This window comes from Panthera uncia (assembly GCF_023721935.1).
Source record: "Panthera uncia isolate 11264 chromosome B2 unlocalized genomic scaffold, Puncia_PCG_1.0 HiC_scaffold_24, whole genome shotgun sequence".
Taxonomy (NCBI): Eukaryota; Metazoa; Chordata; class Mammalia; order Carnivora; family Felidae; genus Panthera; species Panthera uncia.
This window is the reverse complement of record NW_026057580.1, coordinates 9570633-9583365: the sequence shown is the minus strand read 5'-3', so window position 1 is coordinate 9583365 and position 12733 is coordinate 9570633.

The window sequence follows — 12733 nt, the reverse complement described above, 5'->3', positions numbered from 1 at the left end:
ATTGAATATTTTTTAAAAAGTTTGTAGAAAGTGGTGGAAAAGGAATCCTTGGAAAAGAATTTTATGAGTGGTCAGGACTAAGGTTGTAATAAATGAATTTTAATATGGAAAGTACAATAGCATAAAATTGAAATCTGGTTTCTTTCTCTGTGAAGATGATAAAGTTTTCTTGCATTGCTGGTCTGCTTTTGATAGCAAATAGTGTGGTGGAGTCCCCTCCCTAAGGAATGTGGTGAAAAATCCCAAGATAAGGGAAGGCAACCTGGCTATGTGTGAGTAGGTGACATACTTCACAACTCTGTAACATAATACCACCCAATCAGATTGTATGTCTGTATGTTTTCGTGTATGGGAGACAAAGAAATAGAAATAGTATAAAAGGCTACACCCCACTGCACTCCGAGCTTAGTTTTTTGGGTACAAACCCACTGAGCCTGTGCCGGCACAAAGTTGCTTCCTGGAAAGAAAAGCCTCAGTGTCACAACTCTCTGTGTGAACCTCGGTCCCATTACAATAATAAACAAAGGCTTTTCTTTATCTGCCTAGGAAAACAATTTCTATGTTATATCTTTAACAGGTCTTCAATTACTTATGAAAGTTATATCTCAATATTAAAAGAGCTAATTTTGCTAACAACTACATAATCTTTTTTTGCCTTTAGAATCTCTTATTGTCACCTTGGTTATATAGATAATTAAGTTTTAAATTTTGTCATAATTCCCGATTCTATTTAGTCATGTGCTTTAAAACCTTCAGCTATTTTTGGGGTGCCTGGGAGGCTCAGCTGGTTAAGTGTCAGACTTCAGCTCAGGTCATGATCTCATGGTTTGTGGATTTGAGCCCTGCATTGGGCTCTGTGCTGACAGCTCACAGCCTGCAGCCTGCTTCTGATGTTTGTGTCTTCCTCTCTCTGCCTCTCCCCTGCTCACACTCTGTCTCACTCTCTCTCTCAAAAATAAATAAGCATTAAAAAATAATAAAAAAAAACTTCTGATATTTTTGACAAGATTTCCAAAAATTCAATTCTAAATGAAGTCTCTTTGACTAATTAGACTTATTTATTTGGTATGTTAAATTACGTGGGAAGTACTATTAGATAAGTGATGATAAATCCTTTTGGGTTATATCACAGGGTGTCTGTTATAACAGTTCTGGAAAATATATGAAATTCCTGAAGTTTTAATATGTCCTGGTATCAGGTCATCACTTGTAATTCTAATTATTGAAGTGTTTGTCACAGAAATAACCAGATTTCTTGTCACTTGCATTATAACGAACTCTCCTCAGATCTTTAACCATGGCTATTTTTAAGTCTTTTGTCATTTACAGTTATTGTTTTACTCTGATGCTCTTGTAAATGTTTTTCATCTTCAAGGAGATTCATGGAAAGGACTTCTGATGAATACAGGTTTCTGATAACCTTCAGATCATAAAACTAAGCTGAGTAAGAATTTCCAGAACTAATGGAAAAACTGCATCCAAATAGAATAAGAATTAGTAACATGGGACTGAAAGAATTGAGGAGGAATATTATAATTTTTTATGACTCTTGTTTAACATTTCTGGTTCTCTATCAGGTTTGCTTTTCCAAATTTAAGGACAATTTTTTTCTTATAAAATCTAAAGTTACAAAAGTGTGGTAAAATATTCCATTGTAAACAAACATTTATCTTTTTCTCCCTATCTGATTTCTCCAGAGTTTGAAACTCTCAGTAAGGATTCCTAATTTCATGGCAATTATACTTATTTGCAGAAGCTCATTGTTCTCCTTGTAACAGGATATCCTTGGAAACATTGGTCATATTAGTAAGACTTTGACTGGAATGTCATTATTTGAGAAAGACATGCATAAACTCAGATATGACCAGAAGTCATAAGGAATGAAGCTTGACATTTTAGTCAGTAAAGACCCTTGAAATAGTCAGCCTGGTACCTTGTTCACTGTGGTCCCAGTAGCCTTACCAGGTGGTAAGGAAGGTCACACTTCCTAGTAAGCTCAAGAACTGGGGATACTTGGGGGCTCTCAAGAAGACAGATATTCACCCAAATCTAAGGTATGCAGCTGAACCTCATGCCAAGAAATTTGGCTTTGCTTTTAGCCTCAAAATATGAAATTTCTTATGAAAAGTTCAGCAAAGCAGATTTTTAAAGCCTATATGGCCAGTCACTATTTTTGCTGTACTTATGTAAATAATAAAGCCAACTTTGTTATAACGAGACTTGTTTTAGATAAAAATCACTCTTTTTTTAATGTTTATTCATTTTTTGATAGAGAGAGACAGAGCGTGAATGGGGGAGGGGCAGAGAGAGAGACACGCACAAAATCCAAAGCAGGCTCCAGGCTCTAAAATGACAGCACAGAGCCCCATGCAGGGCTTGAACTCATGGACCATGAAATTATGACCTGAGTTGAAGTTGGACACAACCGACTGAGCCACCCAAAAATCAGTCTTAATTTCGCCATCTTTGATGGAAATGAGAGTGAGAAATTTTAGTGAGAAAAAATTATGTTTCAGTAACACGCTTTCATGGGTGTCGTATTCTAATTCTGATGAATTGTCTTTGAGTATTTGTTGTTTATCTATACAGCTGGGCTGGATCCTGAATTCTTCTGGTTTCCTGAATATCTGGCTAATTTCCTACCTGTCTGCATGCATGACGTAGGCCTAATTTTGAAAGTCCACCTGCAGGACCACCTCCTAAAATGAGACAATGGTTCAAGTGCACTGACCTAATTTACTCGTTATAAAATGTAGAATAAGGTGCTAACACTATAAATGGGAGTTCCAAAATAATGACTCTAGGAAGGATGGGGACTGAGCCTGGTGCTAGGGAATATTCGCAATTTGGTGCAAGGCAGTTTCATTCCAGAAATCCTGATCCATGCCCTTTGTCAACAGCCTGTAGCTAGAGTGATCATTGCTCCATCCCTCAAAAATGAGGAATGGTGGGGGCACCTGGGTGGCTCAGTCTGTTACGTGTCTGACTCTGACTCAGGTCATGATGTCCTGGTCCCTGGGATCAAGCCCTGAGTCGGGCTCTCCTGCTTCAGATTCTGTGTCTCCTTCTCTCTCTTCCCCTCCCCCGCTCTCACTCTGTCTCTCTCAAGAATAAATAAACATTTTTTAAAAATGAGGAACAGTGAAAAACAGATATTTGAAGCCAGAATCCATTGTGTCAGTTCAAATGGAAGAATGAACACTAGAGGTCATATCCCCACCCCCGCTAGGCACGTTCTGACCAGCCAAGGAACACATAGACCTAGTCTCAAAGGATTCGAATGCTTGCCTGTCATTCAAAGGAACCTATAAGACAAATAGTTAGCCAGCACTATCCTAGAGATATAATTCCTAGATGCAACCCTACTAGCTTAACATAAAGAAGGCATTAAAGACTTTGTCACCAGATAGTTCCTTCAAGGAATGGTCTCCACAACTAAGAGAGGTCATGTGTCTCCTGAAGGCCATACCAATAGCAGGAAAAACATCATCATGTGAACATCTAACAAACAACACCCCCATAGTTGGGGCACTGTGGGTATGGGGACTGTCAGGAGGCTTGAGGCATATTCAGTAGCAGAAGGACTCATTTTGCATTTGCCACAAGACCTCCCACATGCAAAGACTTTAGTACACTTGCAATTGGATCCAAATGCCCCCCCCCCACCCTTGGTGGTTTGGTGTCCTAACCCACTGAGGCCAAGGGCTCACACCCAGTGCTGCCTTTGACATCTTGTTCTATATTGTCAGAGCCCAACTCTCATACAAATAACTGCTTTTGAATTGCTGATATTTGGTACTGCGGTGGAATTACTATTATAAGTGGTACCCAAAATACCCATGTATAATATAGACACACCATCTGAAATATTAGGTACAAAATATCTGCTATCATCCCACAGCAAGGATACCTAAGCCAGCGTGTTGGCTCATGGGGACAAAACAGCTACTGCATTGTTGCTAAATGAAGACTTGATATATGAATTGCCTTTAAAACATTTGCCTTACCTCCCCTGGCCTCACACTGCTGATGTCCCTCCCTGTTGCCTCAGGAAGCATCTGCCTGTCATAGGTCACCAGTGAGGTTGGTTCAAACTTGGTGAGTACGTTCTCTTTTCTTCCTTTACTCTCATTTTTCAGGGGCTTTTCAAGGAGCGTGGTCTTACTGGAACACTTCCATGTTGATTGCTTAGTCTACAATCCTCTAGCCCGCAGCCACTCTCCAGGGAGGAGAAAGCTGCCTTTTGTTTGGAAGTTAGTATCCTGGCCAGAATGGTAATAAGACCCAGAAACTTGATGCCCTCTCTTTATTCCTGTCTTTATACAACGTTGTCTTTCTTGGGCATGGGACAGCCACCTAAGAAACTAGCACAGCTCCCAATCTTATGACTCCTGTGTGAGGTTTCCTCCTTATTGGTCTAATGTGATCCCCTCCAAATCCCTGGTCTAGCCACTTCTGGCTGCAAGATCTCTACTGGGATCCAGCTGAAACCAGTACACAATTGAAGTAAACCCCAACCGGGGACCATTTCCTAGGGAAGTTGGCCGTAAAGACTATATGTGTTGGAATGTTGCTTAGATCATGATGGATTTCTATGTTTACTCTTTTTTTGTCAATGTCCTCTAGTAACTACTAAAATTACAGAATTGGGTAATTCCCCCTTATAAAACATTTCTAGTGTTTTCCATGGGTTAAAAACGGCACAGCCTTCAAGGAAACTAAGGCATGACCTTCATGGCATGCTCCTCAAGACAAAGTACACTAAGGCACAGGCTTTTATAGCATGGCCTTTTATGGCATGGCTTTCAAGGCACAGCATGGCACAGTATTTCCATCCATATGCCAGACACACATTTGTTGCCTGGAATGCAATGGGGGAAGTGAAGAGACGCTAGTCTCCCTTCTCCGGGGATCCCTAGTGGCTGGCCGGTGGTCACAGCGAGTTGGTTCAAGGGATGCCTCCGGTTTCTTTGACACCAGGAACCTCAGATATATCATGTGTGGGACGCCACCTGGGAGTTGGGAGGTGGGGGAGATTTTTGATAATAGACCTTCTCTACTTTTCTAGAAGCATGGGGTCTTCTTGAGTCTCTGACTCTCCCTTGGTATGCCTTTTAATCCACTGGAATCATTTTGGATTGCAAAATTTAGGAAAGGACTGATATTCTGTAACACTGCATGGGCCTAATAGGATATATCAGTTAGATCTCTTCTACAAGAAACAGGACAAATGGACTGAAGTACCCTATGTCCAAGCTTTCATGGCCCTAAATCAGGATCCAGAATGGAGGGCCTCTTGCAGAATGTGTTTGGCCACTAACCAGGCTGATAACCTCCTGATATATTGGATCATTGTCTAAACAGGTCTCCTCTGAATAAACCCAGGTTGCTGGAGGAAATACAGGCTATCCCTAATGAAGGGACACGCTCTCTCACTGTTCCTCCCCCCTAAAAGACTCAGGTTACTCTAGCTATACAAGGGGGCTTCTCCCTCATTCATTTCCTGGGTTAATGACTATGATAATTAGAGCCAATTGTCTCTGGTTAGTCTACCTTAGGAAGGAGACTTTAAGGAATATTCCCAAGCGGCTACCAAAACTCCTTTTGTTTGGGGGAAGGAAATTCCCTGTCTTCTCAGGGCTGACATGGACTGCCTAATTCCACTTGTTGGTGGGGAAAAAAATCTGCATCTGTTTATCTGTCCAAGCTGACAGGCTTTAATACCAGGAGGCCTCTTTTTCTGTCCTCTGTCTGGGCTTTTATCCACCTTCTGCCTTCCTGGCTGCACCTCACCTCTTCTGCCTCCCCTCCCCTCCTTGTGTTTCTGCACCACCTTGGGTGTGTCCTGCATCTTTCTTGCCTCTGGCACAATCAGCTCCTCCTCCTCCCCTAGCTGTCAAAGAGCGAAGAGCAACTCCTTGGACTTACATTGCCCACTTCAGATTTCCCCACAAATGTTCCAAGTGAAAATTGACAATGATGAACAAGTTGCTTAGCTTTGTAAGTGGACCCAAGTGGAATGTATTTAGTGTTTGAACTAATTTAAGCTTGTTGGTTTAATTAAGATAGACATATGTTTAGAATTATCAACATTAAATATAAAACTTCTTTACCTAGATTGCTGAGTCTCAAATAAGCTCGTGTTGCAATTTGTTAACAAAACTATTGTTGCAATTTGTTAACAAAACTAACTCTCTGTTGCAATTTGTTAACAAAACTATTACTTAAAATGACAGTTAATTCTGTCTCAAAAGTTTTCATGGGTAATTGTTAAAATAGCTTTCAGAGTCTTTGGTAACCTGAAACTTTAAGGTTTTGTTTGGATGAAAATTGAAATTAAATTAATTGGACATCTAGGTCTTTTCCAACTGGGATAAAATGCTAGACCATTAATTATTAAATGTAGGTTTGTGTTTTTTACTTATTGCAGAGAAACTAAAGATATTTGGGCCTGTTGGAAAATCTGCTTTGTGCTAATTGATTAATAAATTTGCCATATAAAGAATTCTGGTGTAACAGTTCACAATTCCTCACTACTTGGTTTTCACCGAAGACTAAGGTTTTTAAGAATTAAAATTCTGCTGAATGTAATTAAGACTGGTGAAACTAAGGAAAGCAACTCTGTGTGCAGAAATGTAGGAGATATGTAAAAAAGATATAAGGAATGGGAATACATGTTTATTGAATGTAATTTTGCTAAAGGAGACTGGTTGATTGGAGAGAAATGGCTTGGAACAAAATCTGAATGCAAAAGAGTTGTAGAAGGTTTGTAAAAGGAAATCTTTGGGAAGGAACCTTATATGCAGTCAAAACAGGTTGAAATGAATGGATTTTAAAGGTACACCGGTATAAGATTAGAATTCTGCTTTTCTCCCTGTTGAAAGACAATTTTTTGGTGGATTGTTGGTCTCTGTTGATTTAAAAAGAAAAATGTAAACAAAGGTCTTTTCTCTTTTGTCTGCCAGGAAAACCCAAGCTTTATGTTTTGTCTTTATCAGGTCTTTTATTACTTAGTTAAAACTTCTCAATGTTATAGGAGCCAGGTTTTGCTAACAACTATATAACCCTACACACCTGCCTTGAGAATCTCTTATTGCCACATTGGTCAAATAAATAATTAAGATTTGTAATGACCTGTTATCCTATTTAGGAAGTGCTTTATAACTTTCTAAGGTTTTAACAAACTTCCCAGGATTTAAATTATAAAGAAAATATTTCTGACCAATTAGGCCTTTTTATTTGGTGTGTTACTTGGGTAAACCTTAGGTTGTATTGCTTGGGTAAATGCTGTAACTGCTTATATATATATTTCCTAAAATTTTAATATGTTTTGGTATAAGGTCATCACTCGATATTTCGATTACTGAAGTGTTATGTGTCACAGAAATAACCAAATTTCCTTGTCAATAGCATCGTAATGAACTCTCATATCAGATTGTTAGCCATGTCCATTTTTGAGTCTTTTGTCATGTATAATTATTACTCTGATGCTCCTACAAAATATGTTTTGTGTTCAAGGAGTTTTATAAAAAGGACTTTTGGGACAAGTACAGGTATTTCACATCTTTAAGATCATAAAACAAATGGATAAAAAATTCCAGAACTAAAAAGCTGCATTCAAACTGAATAAGAATTAGTAATGCTGGACTAAATAAACGGAGAAAGATTATAGTTTTTCTGACCCTTGTTGGAAATTTTGCTGGTTCTCTAACGTGTGCTCTTCCAGCTTAAAAAAACTTGCTCTTAAGATATCTATGACATACAGAAATGTGATAAAGTATTCATTTGTAAACAAACTAAAATGTTTAACTTTTCTCTCTACCTGAACCCTCTGAGATTCAAAAGCTCTCAGTAAGTATTCTTTCTTTCATGGCAATTACAGTTATTTGCATAAGTTCAATAAGAATCTGTTCTCCTTGTAGCAGGACACCATTGGAAATACTGGTTATTTTATCAAGGCTTTGACCGGAATGTCATATTTGAGAAGGACATGGATAGACTCAGATATGACCTAACAGTTTTAAGAAACTAAGGTTGACTTTAGGAAGCGTGAAGCCAATGAAACCTCTTGGAAATGCTGGCCTGATACCTTGCTTACAGAATTCCCAGCAGCCTTACCGGGTGAGTAAAGAATGTCACTTCCTGACAGGTGAAGGAACCTCAGGATATCTTTGGGACCTCCTGGAAAGGAATTTGCCCAAATCTACAGGTATTGCGGGCATGTCTGACAGCAAGCACTTGGCTTGGTTTCTGGACTGCAGAGGCTACTAATAGTTCAATCTAGAGATTCCTTATGAAAAGTTCCAGCAAAGCAAATTCTAAAACATCTATATGAACAATCGCTCTTCTTGCTGAGCTTATGTAAATAATTAGGCCGAGTTTGTTAAAACGACTTGTTCTACAAACAAATTAGTCTTGATTTAGCTATCTCTGGAAATGAGGGTTATTAGAGAGAAAAATTATGTTCCAATAATGTACCTTTATGGATGTTACATTCTAGTTCTGGTTGTCTTTAAATGTTTGTTGGTTGGCTAAATTAGAAAACTTGAAGTAAACTTCAGAGAAATTGTCACAACATGTATAGACAATCTTTGCACCTGTTGCTTTGTGGGCCATCCAAAAGGATCACCACAGATATTTGAATTACAAACAATAGCAACAACAACAATAACAAAAACATCTGATTCCTGCAGCCTGTGCCCACCCCATCTGAGGATGCTTAAAGCCTGACATCTAGAAACCTTCTCACTGGCAGCATTCAAGACTCAGACCCTGGAGTCCTTCACTGCCACAACTTCAAGCCAACAGATGATTCTTTCTGCTCAAGGAGACTTCCATATGATATTAACTCTAGATACAGCTGCCTTAGCCTTTCCTAACTCCTATTAAATTCTCAACTGACCAACCATGACCCATAAGTAGGAACATCTCTATGCCCCTATTCAGCAGGAGGAAGCTACAGAAGATGAGAACTTCTTTTTTTTTTTTTAATTTTTTTTAACGTTTATTTATTTTTGAGACAGAGAGAGACAGAGCATGAACGGGGAGGGTCAGAGAGAGGGAGACACAGAATCCGAAACAGGCTCCAGGCTCTGAGCTGTCCGCACAGAGCCCGACGCGGAGCTCGAACTCACGGACCACGAGATCATGACCTGAGCTGAAGTCGGCCACTCACTGACTGAGCCACCCAGGCGCCCCCAGAAGATGAGAACTTCTACCTTCAACAACCTTCAAGATTTAAGTGTCAAAGTTGTTCAGGGGTGAAAATGATGAGGAAATCTAAGGCAAGAGAAATGTAGCTTAATTAAATCTCCTCACAGTTTGTAGCCCACTGATAGACACCTGAAACAGGCAGTGTGACCTTGCTCAAGGAACTCATGCCTGCCTTACTTCTTTGATGTTTTTTGTTTAACTAAAAGTAACCTTATCTCTACAGCAGTTAGTCCTTCAAGGTCCTGAAAACTTTGCTTCCAAATTCCTTGGAGATTTACGCTATCCCTAACCCCCACTAACTTAAAAGTATATAATCAGTCACTCCTCACAACCCCAGTGCTGCTCTTTCTGCCCATGGGTCCTTTACCCATGCTTTAATAAAATCACCTTTTTGCACCAAAGATGTCTCAAGAATTCTTTCTTAGCCATGTGCTCAAAAACCCCCTCAGTAGTGCTGGTATAAACATTGGGGTGCATGTGCCACTTTGAATCAGCATTTTTGTATCTTTCAGATAAATACCTGGTAGTACAATTGCTGGGTGGTAGGGTAGTTCTACCTTTAAGTTGTTGAGGAACCTCCATACTCTTCTCCAGAGTGGCCACACCAGTTTGCATTCCCACCAGCAGTGCAAAAGTGTTCTATTTTCTCTACATCTTTGTCAACATCTGTTTCTTGAGTTGTTAATTTTAAACATTCTGACAGACGTGAGGTGATACTATGTAATTTTTATAACTGCTGCTTTAATTATGTGTCACAAATTTAGATATATTTTCAAAATGTGTTGTTGTATTTTCACTTTCACTTTGTTTAATACATTTTATATTTTCCTTGAGATATCCATTCTGACCCAGAAGTATGTTGTTCAGTTTCCAAATGTTAGGACTTGTGCTGGTTATCTTTTTATTATTGATTTTTAGATTAATTCCATTATATGTAAAGAACACAGTCTGTATGATTTCAGTTCTTTAACATTTGTTGAAGTTCCTTGTATAGTCCACAGACCATCTATCTTCACAAAGATTCCATAGACACTTGAAAAGAAAGTATTCGGCTATTGTTTGGTGGGATGGTCTAGAAGTGTCCATTGCATCATGGTGGTTGATGGTGTTGAGTTCTATATTCTTGCTGAATTTCTGTCTAACTGTTTCATTAATTATTCTGAGAGGACTGTTGAAGACTTCAAGTATATTTGTGTATTTGTATAATTCTTCTTTCAGTTCTACCACTTTTTGTTGAACCTACTTTGCCATCATGTTGTTTGGTACCTACACATTTAGGACTGCTATGTCTTCTTGGAAGATTACCAGCTGTGATTATTGTACTCTGCCCTGCATCTTTGGTGATAGTCTTTGTCTGAATTCTACTTTAATTAGTATAGCCATTTATACTTTTTTTGATAATTGTTTACCTGGCTTATCTTTTTCCATTCTTTATTTCAATCTTCCTATATTGTTAAATTTGCAGTGAGTTTGTTGTAGACATAATATAGTTGGGTCATTTTTATCCAATTTCATGTTTTCTGTTAATTGATCATTTTAAATCATTTACATCTAAGGTAATTATTAATATGCGAGGGCTTATGTTTGAATCTTACCGTTTGTTTGAGTTTGCACAGCTTCTTGAATCTTTAGGTGCATGTATTTTGCTGGATTTTGGAAATATTCATTCAGGTTTCCCTCAAAAACTTTTTCAGTATCACCTGGTTTTCATCTCCTTCTGGAACTTGAATTAAACAAATACTTTCTCTTTAGTTGTAGTCCCACAGATTCCTCATTATGAAATAATAATAATAGATATTATGAACAGCTTTACAAAATAAATCAAATGTGGTGGATAAATTACTCAAAATGTACCATGCACCAAAGCTCACAAATGATATATAAAATGAAAAGAGTCCCATAACTAATAAAGAAAAATAAGTCTATTATGGAAAAGTTTTCTACAATAAAACCCCATGTTTAGCTCTCCGGTAAATTCTTAAAAATATTTAAGAAAGAAACTATCTTAATTTACACAAACTTCCAAAAAAGTAAAAAGAAATGAAACATTTTCAAATACTTTTTATGAGACCAAAATAACCTTCATATCAAAACTTGACAAGAACACTGTAACAAAGAGAAATAAACAGACTCATCACTCTTATAAAGACAGATGCCAAATTCTTAAGAAAAAATTACTAAGTTGAATCTAGTGACATTCAAAAATCAACAAATCATGGCTAAGTGCAATTTATTCCAGGACTGCAAGGTTGTTTTAATGTTTGGGAATTAATTAATGCAAATTACCATATTAAGATAAAGAAGGAGACAGAAAATATGACTATCTTGAGAGAATCATAAAATATCATTTGACAGAATTTGACATTGGTACTTAATTTCTATATATCTAGATATAAAATTTTTTTTAAAAGGGTATTTTATCAAAGAGAAAATCGCTACCCTGCTACATTCATTAGACTCATTTTACCACCTCCAACCTCCCACCTTTGGCAATCACCGATTTGTTCTCTGTATCCCTGAGCTTAGCCTTTGTATTTATTTATTTTTTTGTTTCTTATTTGTTTTTTATTTCTGGTTCAACATTTAGGTAAGATCATTCTAATTTGCCTTTCTCTTTGTGACATATTTCATTTATGAACACTTGATGTTCTTGATGAACACTTAGATTGTTTCCATATCTTGGCTATTATAAATAATGCTTTAATTAATATGGGTATGCAAATATCTTCAAGTTAGTGTTTTAATTTTCTTCTGTTAAATACCCAGAAGTGGAATTGCTGGACCATATGATAGGTCTATTTTGAATCTTTTTGAAGAAACTCCAAACTGCTTTCCATAGAACCTAAACCAATTAACATTCACACCAACAGTACATAAAAGTTCTCTTCTCTACATCCCTGCCAACCCTTTTTAATTCTTGTCTTTTTGATTAAAGCTATTCTAACAAGTGTGAAGTGATATCTCATTGTGATTTGATTTACTTTTTCCTGGTGATTGATGAAGTTGAACATCTTTACATGTGCATGTGGGCCATCAGTATGCCTTCTTTGGGAAAATGTCTATTAAGATTCTCTGCCAGATTCTTAATTGATCGTGGTTTTTTGTTTGTTTGTTTCTTTGTTTGTTTTTGCTATTAAGTTTTATGTGTTCTTTACATATTTTGGATATTAATTTCTTATCAGATATGTGATTTGCAAATATTTTTTCCCATTTCATAGGTTGCTTTTCATTCTGTTGATGGTCTCCTTTGCTGTGCAAAAGCATTTCAGTTTCATGTAGTTTCACTTTTCATTTTTGCTTTTGTGGTCTTTGCCTTTGGTATCCAATCCAAAAAAATAATTGCCAGGATAGATGGCAAGGAATTCACTGCCTATGTTTTCTAGCAAGAGCTGTATGCTTTCAGGTCCTCCATTCAAGTTCTTAATCCATTTTGAGTTAATTTTTGTGTGTGGTATAAGATAATGATCCATTTTCATTTATTTACATGTGGCTGTCCAGTTTTCCCAACCTCATTTATTGA